General features: G+C 40.8%; 1 long non-coding RNA gene across 1 annotated transcript in view; it reads right to left on the bottom strand.

Moving 5' to 3' along the window:
• Nucleotides 1-7,618: 7,618 nt before the first annotated feature.
• Nucleotides 7,619-24,741, bottom strand: part of LOC149858034 (uncharacterized) — a 114,777-nt gene continuing 97,654 nt past the window's right edge. Inside the window, exon 6 of the long non-coding RNA XR_016443913.1 lies at nt 7,619-7,661. This is a non-coding gene — a long non-coding RNA (uncharacterized LOC149858034). The remainder of the gene's footprint in view (nt 7,662-24,741) is intronic.

The raw sequence follows: 24,741 nt of genomic DNA, 5'->3' as shown, positions 1-24,741 counted from the left end.
GAGCCAGTAACACTCTTCAGCCTCAATGAACAACTGGTAAAAAAAAATCTTCAAATGAAGTATGACTTAAAAATACCTTGGGGAAATGGTTAGAAGCTCTAACACTGAACAGTTCATGGCATGTACACACAAAAAGTATTCAGATACTGTAGTTCAGGAAATACATGCTAAGTTATGCTTAATGTCTACAAATACTGATTTACCATGGAACCTTTGCTTACATTTTTTATGATTTTTTTGCATTGATGTGCTTTCCATTTTTTCCAGGTGCACCAGGTGAATTAGATTAAGAAGTTTTAATCATTTTGTTTGTTTATAAACATAGAAAACAGTTTCCATTCCAAATCTTTGCTAGCTGGGAAAGCAAAGATCAACAGCAAAATAATGAACTGAATATATTTTGATGTCAAGAATTCTGAAGCGTAACTTTAGGTTATCAAAAGCTTAATTTTAAGCACCTAATCTAATCTAATTTTACTGAGTACATGAATGACAATTTTATTTGTGAAAACAAACAGAGAATTTGAAAATGTATATTCAGACTCAATGACTATGTCAATGGGGTAACATAAATACAAATAAAGGAAATAAAATATAACAGATATGGTTTTTAGTCTCTTAGAATCATATGAAGAGAGACATTTGTGACCCTTATGGTAGCTCTTGGGAGGAAGATAATTTATTTCCTTATGTTTAGATTCTTCCGAGTAAATGAAAGGATCAAAGGGTAAAAACATTCTCTGATCACTGAGTCACCAATGTTAATTCCCTAAAGTGTTCTTCTCAGGTCAAGCTTTACCATAATCGCAAAAAGAGTTGTTTGCAAAAGTAATTCCCTTTTACCTAGTAGCAAGAAAAGAAACTTAAAAAGAACAGGAAATTAAAAATAAAAGAGAGACACTAGGGATATTATATTTGTAGTAACTTTTGGATTGATCAAGGAGGTCACTGAAGCTATGGAAATGTATTTGCCACAGACTTTAAGGGACTTAAGTGTGTTATTATTCAGCAGCCGTTTCTCTCTGACAGCATGACTAAGTAGTGACATTGGCTTTGGCTTCAATTATTACTGGCCTGTTAGTGAATTCTTGATCTTTTTAATTAGGTGTTTAGATCCTGGTTAAATTTACAACAGGTTTAATTAAAGATTATGTTTATGTGCCAGGATTAAATCTGCCTTTCAATATTATGCTTACGTGCTAGGGATAGGGACTTTTAACACTATAAATAATGCTTATTAAATACTGCACTTGGTGATAGAAATAGCCTAGCTCATAAAATGTTAGTGTGGCTTTTTAAGCTGATAAATTATAATAGTATCTGACAGATGTAGGAGCTATTTCTTAAGTTCTTAATAATATATACATAAACACTATATATGTACACACATATGTATACCCACTATATACTTGCATAGATACATACACAGTATACACACATACAAACACACAGACACACACTATTATATATATATTTAAAATAATAATATATTTATATAAAATATATATATATTTAAAATAATAATAACTGAAGCCTCACCTTATGGTGGGTGCAGGAACAAACCATCGTGATGCGCAGAAAGACTAGCAAATATGGAAGAAGACCAGCTGGGATTAGCAGGAAGCTCTTTAGTGAGCTAAAACACAAAAAGGAAGAGTACGAAAAGTGTAAAATTGGAAAAAATGACTAGGGAGGGTTATAAGAGTATTGCATGGGAATGCAGGGATGGAGTCAGGAAGGCCAAAGTGCAATTGGAGATGCAGCTAGCAAAGGAAGTGAAGGGTAACAAGAAGGGTTTCTACAAGTAGGTCAGCAACAAGAGGATAGGCAGGGAAAGTGTGGGTACCTTACTGAAAGCAGGAGGCAACCTAGTGATAGGAAAAGGCTGAAGTACTCAGTGCCTTTTTTACCTCAGTTTTCAAAGGCAAGGTCAACTCCCAGATTACTGGATCAGGTGGCACAGTCTGGGGAGAAGGTGAGAAACCAACAGCAGCAGTTAAGAACTATTTACAAAAGCTGAATAGGATGCACCCAAGGATGTTAAGGGAGTTGGTTGATGTGATTGTGGAGCCACTGGCCATTATCCTTGAAAACTCGTGGTGACTGGGAGAGGTCCCAGACCATTGGAAGAGGGCAAATATAGTGCCATCTTTAAGAAATGGAAAAAGGAGGATCTGGGAACCAACAAACTGGTCAGCCTTACCTCAGTCCCTAGAAAAAATCATTGAGCAGATCCTCAAGCAATTTGTTTCTAAGCACTTGGAGGAGAAGGTGATTAGGAACAGTCACCAAGAGAAGTCATGCCAGACCAACCTGATTGCCTTCTGTGATGAAATAACTGGATCTCTGGATGCAGAAAGACCAGTGGACATAATATGCCTTGACTTTGGAAGGCTTTTAATATGATCTACCACAAGATTCTTACAGGCAAGCTAAAGAAGTACGGGCTAGATGGATTGACTAGATGGATAGAAAACTGACTGGATCATCAGGCTCAGAGGGTAGTAATCAATGGCTCGATATCTAGCTGGCAATTGGTATCAAGTGGAGTGCCCCAGGGGTCGGTCCTGGGGTCGGTTTTTGTTCAATAACTTTATCAATGACCTGGAAGATGGCATAGAGCGCACTCTCATCAAGTTTGCAGATGACACCAAGCTGGGGAAGTAGAAGATATGCTGGAGGGTAGGGCTAGGAAACAGAGAGACCTGGACAAATTGGAGTACTGGACCAAAGAAATCTCATGAGGTTTAAAGAAGAAAAGTACAAAGTCCTGGCTTAGGACAGAACAGTCCCATATACTGGTACAGGCTGAGGAGCAACTGGCTAAGCAACAGCTCTGCAGAAAAGGACCTGGGGATGAGAGTGGGCAATAAGCTAAATATGAGCCAGCAGTGCGCCCTTGTTGCCAAGAAGGCTAACGGCATCCTGGGCTGCATTGGTAGGAGCGTTGCCAGCAGGTGGAGGGAAATGGTTCTTCCCCTCTATTCAGCACTGGTGAGGCCACATCTGGAGTCCTGTGTCCAGTTTTGAGCCCCCACTGCAGAAAGGACGTGGACAAATTGGAAACAGTCCAGCTAGACAAGTCACTTGCTTCCTAGTTACTATTTTGAAATCTCATCTGTAAATGTTCCCTTTTTTTGCAGAATAGTAGGAACGGAAGCCAATTACATGCACTGGCCAGTGCACTTCCGGTTTCACTCCTGGCTTGGCACTGGGAGATCCCTCCCATTTCCGATCTGGTGCTCCCTCCAGACTCGGTAGGCACCAGTCACCCATGTTTGCTGCTGTATGACCAGGTCTTCTAAACTGCTTTTATGGACTGCAACATGTTTGTAGCCTTTTTTAGACCAAGGCATCCTCATGTGCTATGGTTAAAAGCCTTCATGGCACTAGTGAGAGAACATCTGTTGAGGACTGCTTAGTGAATTCATTTCCCTATGCACAATAGGCCCAGCAGGAATAGTATTCAGCTACATTGTGGATATCTCAGACCAATAATCTACATCAATTAAACCTGCAGGAAAAAAAAGATCTTCACTGTAAACTGCATGAGATTAACTTCCTTTTGGAAAATCTTTACTTCTCCAGCTCAGTTGCAGGTCGTCTTAAAGCTCGTTGCTTTCTATGGGTGGGCAGAAGGGGTTCACTGTTCTGAGCTCACAGCATCACCTGGTTATGCAGGGCAGGCATTTTTTTGCAGCCAATGGAAAATGGGATTTTAGCTCAGCCAGTTGTGACACTGAACAGCTGAGCCTTGTAGGGAAGATAGATGTGTCATCTTCCCAGGTCTATACACCAGAACTAGGCTTCCAGAAAGAGTTCAGGTCATTTCTATTAAATAAGCCTGCACTGTGTATCTGATAAAATGTGGGCTATCAGCACCTTTTCATGCACAACCTACACTCATGCATGCATATTCTCACAGTGTAAATCGTAGTGTTCTTGTTACATTTCAAGCTGGCTCATAATAGATTTTTTCCCCCCCAAGCCTACTGCTTCTGCTGCTGGGCTGTGTGTATTTGTTGCTATGACACAGACTTTAAGCACAGGGCTGTTTCTTTAGAAGCAGAACAATAGAAAGTTCTGACGCTGGCAACTCCATTTTAACTCCCTGCAGGATGCTGGGGCACCAAAGGTTTGGAAACGGTGCCAGTTCATTTGGCATATGACAATAACAACACACGACTATGCTTATTGGCACATTGATATAAACTTGCCTACTCTAAGTTTTCCCAGAGCACAGCGTTTTATTGCTTAGCGGGAAAATACCCTCATACCAGAAATCTTTGTCTCCTCATTTGCTTTCCCGCGTGAGGTTTAGCTAAGTAGTACAATGTTGTTCTGCTTCCATTGGTGAGTGCCTCTTAATAACTCCCACTGAAAACTTTCTGGCACTGAAGAGGGTTGATATTGTTATAATGCTGGTACGTATCTGCATGTAGACGGATACACAAATTACATTCACCCCTGTTTGATTAATTTGGCTTCTTTTAAATTATTACAAAATTTTAAACTCAGTGAACTGGGCTTTCGTATAAGAATCCGCAAGGTTTGTTGCATAGTGCTGCCCTTGGCTATGCTACAGAATGACACTGGATTACAATACTGGTCCTTAAAGTTTTGCCTCTTATCACAGTCAAGCCAGGAATTTTAACATGTTGAAAGGTCTCTTTGTATCTTTATTTCCATGGCCTTTTGGGGCCCTAACTTATACATTTTGCTTTGTCTTTTTTAATACATTTTGTTGTCATAAATTCGGAGTATGTGAATAATCAAAACTTTTTTGCAAGGATTCCTGTTTGCAGTCTTGTAATTCAAAGTGCATTATGCAAGAGCCCCAAATACATATCAAGAGAACTCAGAAGAAAATATTCTTGTTGTTTGTAAGTGCTCTTATAAAATAGGCCTTTAAAATGAACAGTAAAAAAATTAGAAATTCATCCAGAATGACGGTTTGCATATCATTCACAATACTCTTGCAATTTGCATTTTTAATATTCATATCATGTCTTTCCTTCAACCTTCCATACTAAGTACTTGTACTTTATTGCTAAGCCTCCAAAAACCCTACTAAAAGGATGCAACATGCATGCAACTATTAAATGCATTCAACTTTTATTTTTATTTTGTGGCTATATTCCCTCACAATCAGGCTGCCAATTAAAGCCTGAAAGGGGCCTTAGCCCCCCAGAAAGGGGAGTGCATCAAACCATCCCGCTGGCTTGAACTGCACTTTTGGGAATGGCAGTGAGGAATTCCCATCATAGAAGCTTTTTTTTTATCCAGGTACGTGGAGACCAGCCAGCTGGATAAGTCTAAAATGGAAACAACAGAATTTGCTGGCTTGCTCTTCTCTAGCTTGAGCTTAGTCAGTTATTACGGTACTCAAATGCCCTCTGTCTAGTACTAAAAGGGTGATATTGGAAAAGAGCCAGATGGTGTCTAGAAGGTAGCTGAGAGGCTTAGCTAAAGAAATACAGCCATCACAAGGGAGATACTTCCCAAGTTCTTCAACACAGAAACACAGCAAGTTCTTCTTTCTTATACTGCTGACCATTACCTATCCAGCCTCCACTTCTGAGTTTCAGAGGAGAGGAGGCATTAACTCCCATCTGTTGTGCATTTATATTCTGATGTGGGACACAGGAGAGACAGAAAGAGAGCTAATTAGCACAGCCAACTTGGAGGTAGAGGTCAACATTAGAAAATAAAAAGGGAATTCAAGACTTACTCTCCTCAGTCCCCTGAGAAAAAGAAAAGGCTACACGGTGGACCTAATTATTAAACATAGGAAACTGTGAAAGCCCAGTGAGGCAATTAATTCCATCTCCATTTTAATTCAGAAACAATGCACTGTTAGTGGATCAATCAGATATTTAGAGGGAAATACTGCAAAAAGGGCTATGAGCCGACAGTCTGGGTTTTGCACCAGAATTCATCAGTTGCAGTGCTGCAAAATAGATCACAGGTGCAAGTCAGAATATCTGCACTGCTAACCATATCATTTGCAGACACAATCAGAAGTGAAAAGTGCCTGGACCAGCAGTGACAATTATGCCGGCAGTGGCAAGTACATCGGGAATGCATGAACAGTGGTAAAACATAATGCAAGCACAAATTAATCTCTTAAAGGGGAAGGTGTCCTTCTTCTGCAAGCAAGCATGGTCATATGATTTCAGGACTGTATTTTGCTAGGCCACAGTTCTGTAACATAAATAGTTACCCTGAAAAAGTAAAGAAACATTTACCTCATATATTCTGACATATTAATGTTATATTCAATTTAACAGATAACAATGTGAAAAAGATTCCTCCAGATAAAGAATTTGCATTCAGCCTTAGAAAATATACTCTGGTTTCTAATACTCTGGTTCAGGTGACAAAATGCCATGCCTTGGGTCAGGGATGATCAATTAGGGAACTTCTGGAGGAGCTGGACATGTTTAAATGAGCAAATCCGGATGCGCTTCACCCCAGGGTCCTGGCAGAATTGGTGGAGGTCATTAGCAAGGCCCCTGGCACGGCTGTATGAGCATTCGTGGTGCTCAGGCCAGGTCCCAGAGGACTGGAAAAGGGTCAATGTGGTCTCCATTTACAAGAAGGGGAGAAAGGAGGACCTGGGTAAGTACAGGCCAGTTAGTTTCACCTTGGTCCTTGGAAAGACCTTTGAGAAAATTATCAAGGAGCACGTCTGCGAGGGCCCAGCATGGGAGGTAATGCTGAGGGCCTTGGGCAACCTGCCTGACTAACCTTGTTTCCTTTTATGACCAGGTCACAAAGTCCTTGGATGCAGGCATTAAGGCGGATGTCATCTACCTGGACTTGAATAAGGCCTTTGACACTGTTTCTCACCCCATGCTCATAAAGAAACTATGCGACTGCAGCATTGATGCCTACACAGTCAGATGGGTCGCACCCAAAGAGTAGTGGTGGACGGGTCATTTTTGACCTGAAGGGATGTGGGCAGTGGAGTTCCTTGAGCCTGTGCTATTCAACATCTTTTTCAATGACTTGGAGGTGGGTGTGGAAAGCACACTGTCCAAATTCACTGTTAACACAAAGATCTGGGGAGAAGTGGGCACACTGGAGGGGAGGGACTGAATCCAACTAGATCTGGATAGGTTACAGAGGTGGGTGGATGAGAATAGAATGGAATTCAACACAGACCAGTGCAAGGTGCTGCATCTAGGGAGAAGGAACCTGTAACATATCCATAGGCTAGGGAATACCCTTCTCAACAACACAGTGGCCAAAAGGGATCTTGCAGTCATTGTTGACTCCAGGATGAACATGAGCTACCAACATGAGGAAGCAGTCAGTAAAGCTAACTACACCTTGTCATGAATCTAAGGATGCATCTTGAGCAGGTCCAGGGAGGTGATCCTTCCCTCTTTGTGGCACTGGTCAGGCCGCAGCTGGAGTACCGCATCCAGTTCTGGGTGCTGCACTTCAGGAGGGATGTGGCTAGCATTGAGAGGGTCCAGAGAAAGTCACTCACGTGGTCAGGGGGCAGCAGGCCAGGCCCTACAAAGATAGACTAAAGGGCCTGAATCTATTCAGTCTCCACAAGAAAAGGCTCAGAGGGGATCCAGTGGCCATCTATAAACTCACCAGGGGGGACCAGTGGAATATAGGCGAGGCTCTGTTCCCCCGGGCACCACCTGCAATAACAAGAAATAACATCCACAAATTGATTGAGAGCAGGTTCAGGCTTCATATCAGGAGGCATTACTTAATGATTAGGGCTGCCAGGCTCTGGAATGGGTTTCCAAGGGAGGTGGTGCTCTCCCCTACCTTGGGAGTCTTCAAGAGGAGGTTGGATAGATATCTGGCTGTAGTATTATGATCTCAGCACTCATTCCTGCCCAGGGCAGTTAGTTTCACCTTGGTCCTTGGAAAGACTTGATGATCTATTCAGGTCCCTTCCAACCCTAGAAACTATGATACTAATTTGTGTGGGTGAAAAGAGCCAAATATTTGCAAAATTTTAGATTGCCTGAGCCAGGCTATTAATTAAGGAGAGTTGTTGCTGAGTATAAATTTAGGGATCTTGAAAATCATAGAATTGTAGTAAATGAGGGCTGGAAGGGACCTCAGGAGGTCATATCTAGACCAACCCTTTGATCTAAGCAGGACCAGCCCCAACTAGATCATCCAAGCCAAGGCTTTGTCTAGCTGGGTCTGAAAAGCCTCCAAGGATGAAGAGTCCATAGCCTTTCTGGGTAACTTCTTCCAGTGCTTTACTACCCTTCTGCTGAGAAGGTTTTTTCTATTATCTTTGCCTAGCTGGGTTTTGAAAATCTCCAAGAATGGCACTTCCACCACTTCTCTGGGTAACCTGTTCCAGTGTTTTACTATCCTCCAGGTGAGAAAATTCTTCCTAATATCTAACCTAAACTTTCCCATATGCAACTTGAGCCTATTGCTCCTTGTTCTGACATCTGCCACCACTGGGAACAGCCCAGCTCCATCCTCTTTGCCACTCCCCTGCAAGGAGTTGAAGGCTGCTATTAAAGCTTTCATGAGTCTCCTCTTCTCTCTCTAGACTAAATAAGCCTAGTTCCCCGATGCTTTCGTCAGAAGTCAAGTCCCCCAGCCCCCTCACCATTTTTGTTGCTTTCTGCTGGACTCTCTCCAATTTGTCCATATGCTATCTGTAGTGGGGGGCCCAAAACCGGACACAGGACTCCAGATGTGGCCTCACCAATGCTGAATGGAAAGGAAGAATCACTTCCCTTGATTTACTGGAAATATTTCTACCAATGCTTCCCAGTATTCCATAAACCTTTTTGGCAGCAAGGGCACACTGTTGGTTTATATTCAGCTTATTGTTCACTCTCACCCCCAGGTCCTTTTCTGCAGAGCTGCTGCCCAGCTAGTCAGGACCCAGCCTGTACTGGCACATAGGTATGTTCTGTCATAAGTGCAGAACTTTGCACTATTCCTTATTAGCCTCATGAGATTTGTCTTGGTCCAATCCTTGAATTGGTTGAGGTCTCTCTGATTCCTAGCCCTACTCTCCAGCATATATACTACTCCCTCCAGATGGGTCTCATTTACCAACTTGCTGAATGTGCACTCCATGATATCTTCCAGGTTGTCAAGAAAGATACTGAATAAAATTCGTCTCAGGACAGACCCCTGGGGCAATTCACTTGATACCAGCTGCCAAGTAGACATTGACTGCTCCCATCTGAGCCCAATGATACAACCACCTTACAGTCCACTCATCCAACCAGTACTTCCTTAGCTTGTTATCTGATGTTATTTAAAAAAAAAAAAGTTAATTGGATACTAGGCAGAAGAACAGACCCAATCACAGGATTGTGGAGGTGTTGAGAGGAAAGGTCAAGGGCTAATGAGAAGCTGGCCAATTTTGGTTATCTAACCAAAGATGTGTACATCTTTCAACTTATATCTACCTTCAGATCTTATACAATCCCCATACTATTATGCTTTCTGGTAAAGTGGAGAATTTTGGAAGGATAGCTAGCTTTATTGCAGTTCACCAGTAAGATGCTAATCAGTATTTTGGGACATTCCTAAATTAGAAAGCTTACTCCTGCACAGAGTTCACCCCCAAAGCATGCAGGAAGGGCAAAGAGGATTTGACATAGAGCTGTGTGACTGGCAGAAAGAAATTGAGTAAGAGGACAACAAATAGTAGGAAGTTCACATATGCCTTTTACTATGTGGGCTTTCCATTCAAAATGAGTTTGAAGGGGACAGGGGCTCTGAATCCTGCTGCAGAACAGATCATTTCCCAAAGCATTGTAACTCCCCTTTCTTGGGCTTCTAACACAGTGAATAACCTGAGGAGGTACATTCAGTTCAAACCATGAACCTCAAAATACCTATGATTTAATATTAAGCATGAGTTTTCTATAGGATGATTCACAGAAGTAAAATTAAGCAGGTATATAAGTGTTTACAGAAAGAAGGCCTTTAAGTTTTTGCCCAATGGAACAAAAATACATTAATAACTCAATAATACTGACACAAAATACTGAATGTACGGTATGTTGTAAAACTTGTTGTTCTCTGCATGAATAATTATACTGCATCACTTATTTCCCTGGAAATGCTATTTGCCACTAAAAATATCTTCAACCATAACTATGCATTGCCATACAGGAGAGAATCCTATAGGACTTAAAAGATGAACATATAAAATCTTTATATCCAATGATGACATTGTGCAACAGCTGTGTATTGGTCCCATGTGAAATAAGTAGTCTTCGCTTCGGTTTCAGATTTGGCTGATTTGGGGGATAGTGATTTGATCTGGTAATTCTAATCACTGTCCCAAAGTGATTTGGCTGAATCTAATTCAGAGATTTGGCTGTCACCGAATTGGCCGAATCTCCGAATCGAGCAGGCCCCATCCTCCACCCACTCTTCAAGCCCTGTCAATGGCTGTCCTGCCCGGTCCCAGTGTCCTGGTGCTTTAAAAAAAAAAAAAGCCAGCACTCACCAGCTCCTGCCTGGTGGTGGGGAGAGGAGGGCTGATCCCTGCTGCACCCCACTGCCCCATGCTGCATGGAGGGATCTTCCATGAGCCTCCAGAAAAGCTGCTGCAGCAGCTGTTGAATCTGAGGTTTTGGGGCAGTGGGGATCGCCACCCAGTGAGTAGGGGCATTTTTTTAAACAAGTGGGAGCTGGGGCTGGGTGTGACAGCCATGGGGGTGCTGGGACAGTGGGCAGGGAGTGATCACGGGGGCTGGGGAAGCAGGCAGGGGATGGGGCCTGGCAGAGGTCCCCCCATGGTCCTCTTCCCACTCCTGCAGTACTTCCTCCCCTGCTCCCTACTTACTAGCATGGAGACCAGGTTCAGCTCCATCCTGCAGCCAGCACGGACTGCCCAAATTGCTGAAGCTCTCTGAATCTTTTCTGAATTGATACAGAAAGCTTTCAATCAATTTGGACCTTTTAATTGGTTTAATTTGGATTCGGAGATTCGGCTGCCGAATCGGGCCGAATCTCCTCCAAATCGTATCAGCACCTGAAGCTTCACACAACCTTACTGTGTATCATTCCCCTTTGAATTCCAGACATTGGTATATTTTTTCCTTTAAAATCCTGTTCATGTTATCCTTATCATATTCTTACGGAATTGTTCTTACAAGTTAATCTGGGAAGCTACACACTTTATGGGCTTCTGTGTCACATTTTCCACATCCACAGCAGGGCAACTGTACCTGTAAAATGCCCTGTAATCATGGTCTTATGATAGATGTAGCATGCAGCTTTTGCTTATTTGAAGCCTGCTGGTTTCTAATACAATAATTGCAGTAAAGTCTTCATTTTTTATTGCTTTTCTAAATCTGGGCAATGTAACTGCAGGGGAGATTTCAACCTGGTTTATAAATAGAATATTTAATATGCTTGAGGAATACAGAAAATCCTTGCAAGTGAAATCATTGAACCATGCCCACAATGTGCTTTTTTGATTTTATATTATACTTCCTTATGTTTACACCATATTAATCAAAGGAAAAACTAGTAATCCTTCCATAGTTTTTTCTGAAATCATGAGGCCAGATTCTGTTATCCTCCTTTTCATCCTTCTTAATCAATGTGCCTTAGCCCACTCTCAATTTGGGCAGCCTGGTTGCATGGGAACAGTCCCAGTCTTAATGTTAAGCACATGCTGAAGTATTTGTGCAATAATAATCTCCCACTGAGAAAACAACACTACTTATTAAATAAAGTACATCTCAGCACCAGGAAGAGTAATGGAATGAGGGCTGTAGTTTCAGGGATGGAGAGTGCTATTGATAGATACTTTTCCTCTACAGAATACTCTCATTTTGAGAATTAATTAACACACATGGTTCCAGTAATTTCGGTGCATCAAGTCACCTGGCCAATTCTTTATCCATGGCTTTAAAGGGTTGAAAACTTAGACCTACAAAAATATGTAGGAAAAAGGCAATGGACCAAAGTGTAGCCAATTTGAAGTCAGTGGTTAAATCCCCACTGATTTCTGCAGGGAGAAAATGTCAGCCTTACATGCACAGGATTATTAACACACATGTAGCTCATGCCAGCAACAACTCAGGATATTTGTTTAAAAATCATGATTTTTTAAAAAATAAGAGATTTGTGAACATTTTCCGTTGCTACCTGGTTTCTTGGCCTTCAGACATTCTGTTTTCTGAGCTCTTCTTCCTTAAACATGAAGGTTAGAAACTTAAAAAAACCAAAAACCAAAATGAAAGTTGAGGTTCTGACATCATGGCTTGACTTTAGGAAATGGAGTTTTAAGAATACTTCCATATGTTTCAATGTTTGTAATAAAGTCAGAAGAGCAAGCAACACTGGTTTTGCATTGGGGAATCCTAGATATTGTGGTGGAGGTAGAAAGGTATTTATCGCTGCTGCGTGTGACTCTTAGAAAGCAGTGTCCACTTGATGGGCTTATCCAGGAAATACGAAAAGCCACAACCCGGTCAAGAAATTAAGGAATGATTCATGGCAATAAAATATATTCATTCTATTATGTCATGACCAACTTGTAGCATGGAGGTATAAGGAAGAATTAAATTTAAAAAATCTCAAATAGACACAATCTATATTTGCCCTATATGTCTCCTTCCTTTGTACCTTTTGTGTTTTTAATAGTCACAGCCTGCAGAAGTGATGAACAGCAGCTAGGATGTAAATGACAATCATTTGCAAATGTAGAAGGCTTCCACCCGATTTTCTTTTTCCTTTTTAATTTGACTTAAATGCATTTCACTTTTTGCTTAGCATGAGCATAATATTTTTTGCTTTACTTTTAAAATTTAAGTTTAGACTCTTCCCAGGAAGTCTAGAATTTTTTAAAATCAGTTATTACTCTTTATTGAGTTTACATATTCTTGTAGCAATCCAGAGATGCAACTGTAAATATAAATATATATTGAAAAAATATATATATATAATCTCACAGATCCTGTTTGGATGCTAAGCATTATTGAAAATGAACAGTGAATGACTGTGCTGGCTGTCCTTCAAATGTAAATAAGCTCGCTGATGGCCTGGCCCACATGATATCTAGCATGAACAGATTGTAGAAGGTCACCCAGTGAAAGGAAAGGGGCAAGAAGGAGAGAGAAAGAGCCAAACACAGACTTTAATTAAAGAAAATCAGTCATGCATTATAAGAAAATAACATGTTATCAAGGTGTCTGAAAGTAATTTAAAGATTGTTCTAGTAAAATCCTATTACGTACTAAAATGATGTCACCTTTGGTTCATGCAATACATTGGTGCATGACACAAATATATATATTTATGCAGATGGATTTTTACTTAGAAATATACTGATTTAGCAAGAACTAAATTAAAAAGACACACAAGCATAAAGATCTACTAGAATTAAATGCAGTAGATTAAGGGAGTGAATTTACCTGTTATTTTTCCTAGTTACCATCATATAACCAGCGCAGACAAGTGAGAATGGATGTAATTGCAAACTACTTAAATATTCCATATAGATCTATTTTTAAGCATTCATATTTCAATCAATGGCGCAGAAGGAAGCTATAGTACACACATGCTCTCTTCCAGCTCAATTTGCATATTGGTGTCAGTAGTTTGATTCAAACCAATTAGACCACATAGTTATCTATGAAAAACATATGGCAGACTGATAAAAAAAACACTTCAATGTTTAAAATCTACAGAATTTCATCTGCATTGTAAGACAAGCAGCCAGGGGAAGGTGTTGTTCTTCAAGGGCCAGGCAAACTGATACAAGAGGAACATCTTGGGCTAGATCATCCACTGGTATAAATCATGCTGAAGTGCTTTGCTAAAGAGGCATGGGATTACTTGCATATGCTTAAAATTAAACACAGGTCCAAATGTTTGCTTATTTTTCCAGTTAACCATCCGTATCGTGGATGATCATTTTTTCTCCTGCACACTCTCACTCTATTTAACTTCAGACTTTGAGCTCCTCAGAACCTGTTTGTACAATGCCCAGGACAAGGAGGACTTGGTCTAGCATTACTACGATATAAATGAGTCCAGTTACAGCTTATCTGGCAAACTGTTTTCAGTTCCCAGTTGCCTTTTGGAAGTACTTCCCCTGAGTTGTGCGCGCGGCAGTTTAAGACCCCTTTCCCCTTCAATTCCTGATCCAGCTGTGCAATGTGTTACGGACCCTCCCCCCTGTGAGAAGCCACAGTGAAATCGGTGAACACTTTCACATCTCTCATGGCAATGGACCACAGGATTGAGGAGGGTTTATTTGGCTTGCATACTGGAAAAGAGATGAAGTCTTGGAAATGCCAGGTTCTACATTTGGAGAGCACACCTGATTCCTTTGGGTAGATGATAATTTAGCTACATAAACATCCAACTTGCTATACACCAGTGACTCAACCAGGCAGAACCATGTTCGGATAGACCACAACCCGTTCTGTACACAGCGCCTGCAATATTTGTATTCTAAGCACTTCCCCCCTCTCTGTGAATATGTTCATTGCTGCCAGGATTCACTTTCCTTTGCTGGGGTTTTTTTTTTCTGAATGAGGCATCCACGTGATTTGTAGGGTGACATCATTTACAAACAATGACATTAATTGCTGACCACAATCAATATCAAGAAAAGAAAGGCTGAATCCACCGTTTCCCATTTGAAATTCAAGTTCAGCACTGTGTAAAGCTACAACATATGCTAATTTTTCTCCCCTCCCACACATTCCTCAGTGAATAAGTCATTTCACAGCAAATAAATTATTCCACAAGTACTGAATCATGGAAAGCTAAGGGACCTGACCATGGGTCAAAACAATCCTGTGTTTCTTTAAAAAAAAAAAGTTTCTGGTATCAAAATTATCCACAGCCAGTCGGTAGTCAGAGTTCAAGGGGAAAATGAAATACTACACGGTTTTCTCATTGGTATTCAGAACTAGAGAGCAGCTGGGGTAAGGGACTCAGCTAAGTGCTGTCCTGTCTATGAACCCTGAAATCATTTCAGTCCCTCACGGTACTCCTAGCAGGTTTGTAGAAATTAAATTCCACAGCAAGTCTAGTAACAAAAATAAGTTTTCAACTTATTAAAACATTTTAACTAGACAGTTATTAAAACAAAAAAAAAAGAACCCACTGAGATTTAACAGCTACAAACTTTCATTTTGCGCTCAAAAGCAAGCATCGCCGGGCTGTGAATGTTAGTATAACACACCCACCCACCCAGCTTTTAAAATTAGCAATGCGCTGAGACCAAAATACTAAATTTGCTTGAATGCTGTTTTATAACTTGGAGACACTGCAGCTACTTCGCAATGGTGAGGTGCCCAAAGCGTGCCTGTATTTTTTATACTACTGAGTCCTGGAGACTTTCTCCTGTGAAAGGCTCTGGGGTGGAGGGTTTGTTACTGAAATCATTAGTCACACAAATAGTTCCTGTGTGCCAGCACAATGGATCTACTGTCATAAATAAGAGTTTGAGGATCAGGCTTTTTGTTGGGTCTGAAGAAGCAGCCGGAAGTTTGGGGCCCTGATTTGGCAAGGTGCTTAAGGACATAAGTAGTATATTTGCCCCCATTGGACCTACCTATGTTCTCGAAGTTAGGCACTGGTTTAGTGATTTGCTGACCTTGGCCCAGATGCATGGTATCCAAACGTCTTGGCTTGGAAGCATGGGATGCTCTGTTGGAAGAAGCTCAGCCATCGTGCTGTTTTAAAGGTTTACAAGGGTGAAGATGAGAAGGTAGGCTGCAGTTTGGGCCCCTTTGGTCAAGTTTGGGGTAAGTTGCCAGGTTTTTTTCCAAACTGCTTCACTGTGTTTGCTGTCACTGAAGTTCACGGAACTCTGCCCATGCACACGTCGGGCCTATCAGCCTGCTGCAGACAACAGTGTAATTTAAAACATGTCAAAGGATGTTAATGCAACTTCTTTCCTGCTTATATTTTCATACAGGTGAAAGTTGGAGTGAATGCAGAATACTGCCACTATGATGATTTAAGGATAGAGAATTCGCTTTATAGGGAAAGAAAAAAAAACAAACTTCCAGAGCTCAATCTCCTTAGTTGTCAAAAAGGAAGATCTGAGGAATGACTTGATGACAGTGTTTAAGCATCTTTCTGGGGAGAAAATACTGGGTATTGAGGCTCTTTAATCTAGCAGGGAAAAGCAGAATAAGAATAAATAGAGGGAAGCAGAAATAAATAAAAGCGATTTTTCCTTTAAAAAGGCAGCGCCTAACCACTGGTAGAAATTACCAAGGGAAGTACCATCATTTTGATGTCCTCAAGTCAAGCATCTCGTCCTTCCTTGTGCGTGTCAAAACACACTGTATGCTCTAGACAAATACAAGGTATTGGACTCGAGGAAAGGCTACGTGCGTGACAGTGAATGGCTTGTATTATAAACCAGGTTAGACGAGAATTATAGGGTGACCATAGCTACCTGGTCCTCCAGACTGGGAAGGACCAGGAGGCTGTATTTGGGGGGACAGTAATAAAAAGTGGAGAGCCTTGGAGGAGGGCAAATTACAACACACACAAGGTGGCTGCATGCATCTGTTTCGCTCACACCACAGAAAGACCTAAAGGTTTCTTACAGCCATAAACTCCACGGGTTTTCTTGTTGTGCATCCCGACAAACCTGGAGGTGATGAAAGGAAGCAATCCCGATCCATGCAATCCTATCCCACATGTGCTCAAGTCCAGCAATTAGGTAGAGTCCTCAGTGTGCACCCCAGTGCTTTCAGGCCCTCCTAAAGCATCTCGGGGGCTTCTGCAAGCACATCCCTGTGCTGCTCTCCAACTGTCTCCTCTGCCTAATTTCTGAACCTGAGGAGGGCCCGAGTGGGAGCAAACAGGTGGGGCTTGCTTCTTGGGTGCACTCTTGATTCTAAGGCAGCAGCAGAGTGCATAAAATTTGCACTGTCGTTACATGCATCAGATGCTGAAATGGCCAATTTATCTTGCTCTCTGATAAATACCAACTGCTTCCCTCATTTTTGCATTACTGTGCCTTGTGCCACCTCTGTTCACATCCAGAGGCACAAAGCTCTAAGACAGCGGTTCCCAGCTTCAGGTTGCCATCCAAATGAGGGTTGCAGGGGCAATACCAGCAATGCCACACACAAACGACGAGCTGCACCGTGTGCCAGGAGCTCCGCTGGGCCGCCCCCAGGCTCTACTCCCAGCAGCAGGACATGGCCAAAAAAGGTTGGGAACCACTGCTCCACTATGGCCTCATGCTAATAGGATAAATGGATAATGCCTGTATTCAGGGATAGTACAATTTTCTAACAGGACCTCACCTGAGGTTGCTAGTAACATTCCACACATATATCGAAGAATTTAACCAAGGGTTGTATTAGCTCAGATCAGGATGTGTATAGAAAAAGCAAATAATTATGGTGACTATTTAATAAGGCAATATAATTTATACATATAACAATTTTAAATATATATGCAATAACATCAACCAAGAGGGCTACGAATTTAGTAAATTAGTTGGAATATGGTAATCCTTAATTACAAGAGCCAAGACTTGAATTAGACTTTCATAATTTTTTAATCAGAAAGCTCTGGAGAGAGCAAGGAAAAAAAAAAGTCTAGGCATGCAACGCATGCCAAAGACTGTATGTGCCACCTTATATAAACCTTAGAGGGACAACCTTTGTATACTTTGTGTATAAATATTTGCAGCAAAGGTGAATTTATTTGTGACTAAGAAGGGCATATTCTGCCCTTGCTCTCCAGAGGAGTTTCTAGCTGTTAATAGAAGTTGGACTGAGGGCTGATATGGCTCCGATGGCTGGAGATAATGTGTGAAAAGGATTTACTTCCACACTGTTAACCTTTGCTTTCAAAATTTTATGACTTGATCATAAAAATTCAGTCCAGGCTGATACCTTGAAAAGTTAGCACAGGAGGTCTCCAGTTACAACATTCACTCTTTAAAATATTGTATAAATGCAACAGAAAAATATGGAAGCAACCAATTTCACATGTAGCTAGCTACTCATCTGAAAAAAATAAAGAAAAGTATATGTTTGAAACATAAAAGATATCAGATTCACCCAAAAAGCCTTGTCTACCTATGTCCTTAGACCAACATGGCTACAACCTACACCCCTGTATGTTTTAAACAGAAATTTAAAGTTTTTTTAAAGAAAAGCTACAGGTAACTACAATATGCATCTCACCACATTAAGCATTTAATAATAGGTGACTTCAGTCATACACATGGTCATAAAACAGTTTTTTTCCCCTCTAACTCTTCAAGGTATTTGGGCATGGTACAATGCAATAAATATATTCCACAATGCAGTGAAATGCAGTCATAAAAAGCACCTTTCTAAAACTCCAAGCAAGGAGAAAAAATTGACACAGGACTAATCGGAGAGGGAAGTAACATATGTGAAGCCAGCCACAATGAGAGAGAAGTTGTGTGGCATGTAACAGGCAGGGACTGTGAGACAAGTTGGGAGAAGGAATAGATCATGACTTTTTTGAGTGTTGAAAACCACAAAAATGTTGGCATTCACCCCCCGGCCAAAGAAATATTCTGCGACAACAAAAGATTAATTCAAGTTAAAATTAGTATAGCTCAAGTTAAAATTATCTGGCTTTCTCATTTATGGAGAACATTGTAATGTGACCTGGGGATAATATATGCCCTGGAGGCATTTTTTATTGATATCCTATAGTGGCAGCAGCCAACTAGATAGCAGCCATCAATTCTTTATTGTGATGTTTGCCGTTTCTTCCTTTCTTCTTCTTGCTTTCCCAGTCTGATTGTAGAGCTAAGGATTGCCTCAAATTTCCCCTGGTCAAAGTGGAGCTTAGGCAAAAGAGAAAGAGTGACTCTTTTGCTAGACTCACAAACTGTGAGATCTGCATGTTTAAGGGCTGTGTCATAGTAATATGCCAAGTGAAGGGTGCCACGATTCCCAACTATGTTTGATAATACAATGATAATTACTGCATAAGTATGAAAAGTGAAAACGAGTATTATTTCAAAGTGTGGCATAGCTGATCAGACATCACTATCAGGCAACACAAAGGAAATAATGACGTGTTTCCAAGTCAAATGTACAATAACTTATGTTAAGTGTTAAGTAAAAGTCCTACTTAATATTAGTGACACACGGTGTTCAGTAAGGCATGGGCAAAAGGTAGCAACAGAATGAGTTTTCATGGGAGCTTGGCCAGGATGGTAAAATGAATGCTCACAGGAACACAGTCCGCTATGAAAATCAGAGCCTTCTACTCTGACCTGGCCTCCTGAACCAATAGGTGTTGTTCATTTACAAGCAAGTGCACGCTCATACAGATTAAAGGAATGTTCCCAAACAAGGTGCTCTGCTCTACAATTCTTCTCCTGCAGGAAAGGATGAGAGAACAAATGCTAAATGGATGTTACTTATTTTGCTTTGCACTGCTGAAGCACGGTCACATGGAGCAACGATCAGCACAGTTTCAGAAGCCATTAGACTGGTGGAGAGTCAAGTTGTTGGGCTCATAGGCGACGTGCAGAGAAGGCACTGCGGGGCATGTGCCCCCCCTGAGAGCACTGGTGCTCCCCCTGACAGCCAGTGCTCCAGCTGCTAGGGGGGCACAGAGAGCGCATGAGCCCCCCCTGAAATTAGATTCCCCCAGTCACCAGCTGACAGCGGGGGACCTCTCACCCCAGTCACTGTCTGGCCACTGGGCCCCTCCTCTTCCACTGGTGCGTACCGAGACTCGGGAGGCACCAGTCACCCATGGTTGGGCTCTTTCATTTTTCTCCCTCTCAGTCTGTTTCTATATCCACAGTGACTATCATATTCTGGCAGCTTTCCTCACCTGCCCCGACTGCTTCTAGGGAAGATGCAACTACTTCAAAGGGGCAGTGAACCAAACTGTGATGCCAAAGTGAGCCTCTCACCCTCTTTTCTCTCTTCCCATCTCTCTCACTGGAGAGAAATGAAGAGAATGAAGGTCACTGGGGGAGCATGAAAATAGACAGCAGACTCTTTCCCCAAGCTCAGACATGTTGAAGACAAGGAAAATTAGCAGAGAACAATCAGGGAGATACTCTCCAACTAAAAACTCTGACTGGGGCATAGTGACCTGTCCAGCTGCCTCCAGAGTTTTAAGGAGGGTGTGATCAGTTTATTGTCCTGTCCACTCCTCTTAGTCTTTTTTTTTATTACAGGAATTTCCTTTGAGGCCACAATGCAACCATGATGCAACAAACCTCTGTGACCAGCTAGGCACAGGTGGAATGACTACGCAGCATCTCTGGGTAGTAACTTCCAATAAAAAATGAATCAAAGAATATAGAATATGATTGTGTGTGTGTGTATCTATCTATCTATAGATAGTTAAAGAGATGTGTGTGTGTGTGTGTATATATGAACTTTGATGCTGCCATATGTTTTATATATATATTATATGACAGCATCAGAGTTCACAGGTACACTGAACTGAACTTCCAACTTGCTGAGGCCTGTTTTCCCCATTTCCTAGGCACTTTCATATGGGCAGTCAATCTGGTTTCTCAAGAATAAAGTATCCCCCTGAGATCCTCTATAGAAGCCATGAGCTTCCCCTGAAGAGCCATAAGCTGCCTCGCTCTCAGAAGCAGAAGGAATAAGAGAAGCAGAGTGTGGATGTATATGGGCTGCAATAGAAATGCAAATATGACAAATGTTATGCAAATGAGGCACTTGGTTATAGCCTCCATCCTCCATCCTCATTTTGCTGGCACTGGCTCGGTGTTACTTGATCAGCACATAATACTGCTTTAATTAATTGCAATAATACCCTGATGGTCCATGAACCTCCTCAATTTTACCTTGGGTTTAAAAGTACTCCCACTTTGCACTCCTGAGGTAAAACACAGAAGATATCCCTTAAGTACTCCATAATGCCCTGAGCCCTTATTAACACTTCTGATATGTGCCTGAACAAATCTTCATGGAGAATTGCCAGGCAAGCTGCAGAAAGGAAGTTAGCACGTACAAATATTTTCAAGCCAGGTCACCTTGAGGAAAACTGCATCCAAGAGAGGACATGGTTTGTACCATAGCCACAGCAAATATTCACTTCCTTTAAAATATTATGGCTGTAAACTGTGGTAAATATGCTTTTGCACATTGTTTACAAAGCCAGATAGTGATGGACAGAACCTTGAAAAATCCTCTGGAGTTTGGCTGGAAAATGAGCTTGTCTAGGAGATTTATAATTGCCCTGCTAATCCCAGTGGAATTAACTGAGCTCTCAGAGTTGAGGCTTTGTGGATCGGTGACGTGTAGAAAAGTAGGAACTACTCCAGTCCAGTCTATCCTCAGAAAGTTGCATTTAGGACCTCAGCTGCAGGTACTTTTGAGCAAGGATTCAAATCATTCATTACATGTCTTAAGGGCTTGAAAGCAGAACATTATTTCCATTTCACAGAGAGGAAATGGTTTTGGAAGTCTCAACCATTTCAAACTCTCTCAGCCAGGAGTTTCCCCAGCATTTCCCCAGACTCCCAGGATCATTGGCAAGTCTTCATCAAAGCAACTTCTGTTTGTTCTGACATCAAAGCCTTCCATTGATATTTTGACATTACGAGCTAGGGTGTTAAGATTGTATCATTTGGATAAGATCTTTAATGTGTTACTAATTATTGGGTTTGATTTCAAGCCTTCTCATCTCCTTAAGTCACTCCCTTTTTAGATATTAGATACACACACACGCTTTTAGTACAGAACATCCTAGTGACAATGTCACAGATAGATACAATTCCACATAGGCACAGGAATAAATGCAAAACTCTCTAACTCTTATACCTTTTATTAGACTGAGAAATCGCAAAAAAAAAAAAAAAAAATGTTTTTCTGCAAACTTTCAGGCACACGTGCATTCCCTCAGGCTCAGGAAAAAATAAAGATGGTAAAAAAGTTCTCATAGGTAGAAAATAAACTTTATTTTTGCATAGAGGAAGGTGAAAGTCTGTTCCTCTGGGTCCACACGAGTGCCTTTTTTCTTCCTTTTCTTTTTTTTTTGTTACATGGACACAGGTACACACATACTAATACACACACTTCAGTCTTACAGCACAAGAAATTTCCATCACTATACCACAAGAATGAGAAAGAAGAGGTACACATGTAGATGTCTACCCACAGTATAAAGTCAGTAGGATTTCCTGTAGTAACAGAGAGATTTTCACAGAGCCTACCTTATGTATTTTATGCTCTAACATACTATATAGCATGAGTTTGGTTTTTTAGTTAATTCAAGGTGCTAAAATTTACTGCTGCGTTTGTTTCTATTCATTTCTGTGAGATACTGCATAGAAATGCAGCAAATACTCAAGACAACCTCTGGGGAACAGCCATCAGGCAGCTGGATCAGCTTTATACTTAATCTGCTAATTATCCACCAGAAAAATTCAGGTAGCAGTGTCATTTCAAGGGTAGCTAAGCTATTTCATCATTCATCAAGTCTATCGCTCACATTACCTGCATTTCTGACATAAACTAATGTGGCAGAACCAAATATGACAAATCACAATACACTGTTTTACTGTGTGAGAGTGGAAAAGATATTTTTCCTCCACAAGACAATGCTGCTTCAAGCGATTTTCCGAGCTTTCAAATAATGAAAAGTTCAATAAAAAAGATTTTTGTCTGAATGCGTACAGGTACATGCGCCACTGTATAAAAAGAAGCAATTGCAGCGTGCATGTTGGGCCCTAGCCCTTTGCAGTTAATTTGACATCTATTAGATTCCACTGCATAATAATACTGTTTCTTTGAATATGTTTGCCATGAGGATAATAAGCATGCTTTAGTTCAGTCAACTACTACTGGGAATGTTATCACAATTCCTCAGAATAATTATCCTGAAAATAGTCAAGCCTTTCCTCTTCAGAGACTGACCCTCCCCAAAATCTTGAAAGGCTTCCTTGGTGACAGGTCACATCTATTTAGGCTTCACAACGTGAACTAAATAAACTTCACAACATAGATAAGGCAGACTTTTGTCAGAGGGAATCATTCATATATATTATTCAGTTTAGATAAACACTGTCCTTTCTTTTCTCCATGTCTTTGAAGGAACTTTTGTTATTGGCTGTTAGGTAGGATCGTTATTATAAGATGTTATTCAGCATTAAGACGAAGGAATTAACTGATGGGTAAGGTAGAAAATACTCCTGCTCTTCCTTTGGCTGAGCCACCATAACACCAAAAAATAAGTTTTACACGTTTGCCTATCTTACAAGAATCTAAGGATTAGGACTGCTGTCAAATAGAGTACAATTAAAAACTTGTTTTATTTTTTACCGAACAAGTTCCATTTTTTTTGGAAATGACGTACTCCACAAAGGGACTTTAAGAACATTGATAACCTTTCTTTAATAAGGAAATACTAATGAGTATTAAAACAAACTCTCCTGACACTGCAGTGAACAAGCTCAGTTGTATCCCGAGTATGCCTAAACTATATATACTTAAAAAGGAAAATAAAGTATATACAAGAGCTCCAACTCACTTTTCAGCTTTCCAGAATGTAATGCAATTTAAGCACTCCAAGTAGAAAAACCAAGCATTGATTCTGCAAAGTCAACGTGACTATAATTTAATAGTAGATATTGGATGAATCTACACATTAATTAATGCACTGTAATTATGGCGCGTTAAGTTTAGTACTTGTAGTAACAAGTACTAAATTAATGTGCCATAATCAGCACTATTACACATTATCACAGATAAATGCTTTTTTTTGTGATGTCAATGCATGTTAGCACGGTTTTGGCCAGCCGTGCTAATGTGCAACAGAATTAGTCTTTTGTGCATTAAGGATCTCGTGTAGATGTGCCCGCTGACAACAAGAATAAGTATGTTGCTTTAAGCTCCAAACTTAGCAAGATTTAAACCCAGATATAATAATCTCGCAGTAGTAGTGTCAATGAAGCCAACAGGCAAACACTGAATTCACTGCATAGGTATATGTCTGCAGGATCAGAATATCCACTGTATATTATTTATTGTGTAATACATCAGAGCCAAACAGTTTAAATGAACTATCATTTTTTCCAGTCACCCCTTTGACGCACTTCAGTTGCTACTGTTTTGCTTCTTCATTATAGGAAAGGAAAAGGTGAATTTATTCCCTGACCCAAGAGATCTTTGTTCATCAATGACCTCAGACACGCCTGTTTTCTTCAGACTGATGGATCTTGTATGCATGTAATGCTCTTGAGACTTCAGAAAAGAGTAGAAGAAAGGCCAAGTGACATGAAAAGAGCAGCACTGCCAACCGGATTTGAACTTTGAGCAATGTGATTCATCTGAAAAATATACAATTCTGTTTTATGAAAATGTTCCACATTTTCCGGAGTATACCTTTCCAGCTATTAGCTTTCCAACCTGACTATAAATAACAATATTATCAAGCCGACATGGCAAAATGGGGATTCTCATCCAAGGTGCCATGGGACTGTAGGACACTGCATGCTCCTTTTAAGTGTGAAACACAAGAATGGCACTGATAGGTGTGCAGACACCTACATATGATTCACAAAATAAACCCATACATTTCAAATAGAATCCAAAGGGAGACCAGCATTTGGATCTGCGGTAGTCTTTCTGAGTTCTTGCCGGCAGGAGAATGACTCTATTACTTTTTTGTAGTCAAGAAACGAATGAGATTTAAGAGCTGGCATTTTTCGAAAGGTGCCTTAAATCTAACAAGTCATAGCATGAGTTTAAAAACGTTGAGAACCACTGGGGTAAAATGAAGCCAGATATA

Source organism: Crocodylus siamensis, chromosome 8 (assembly GCF_052110815.1).
Source record: "Crocodylus siamensis isolate JL-2025a chromosome 8, ASM5211081v1, whole genome shotgun sequence".
In the NCBI taxonomy this organism is placed as follows: Eukaryota; Metazoa; Chordata; order Crocodylia; family Crocodylidae; genus Crocodylus; species Crocodylus siamensis.
The sequence above is the reverse complement of the archived record's forward strand: the minus strand, read 5'-3'. Positions and strand labels throughout refer to the sequence as shown.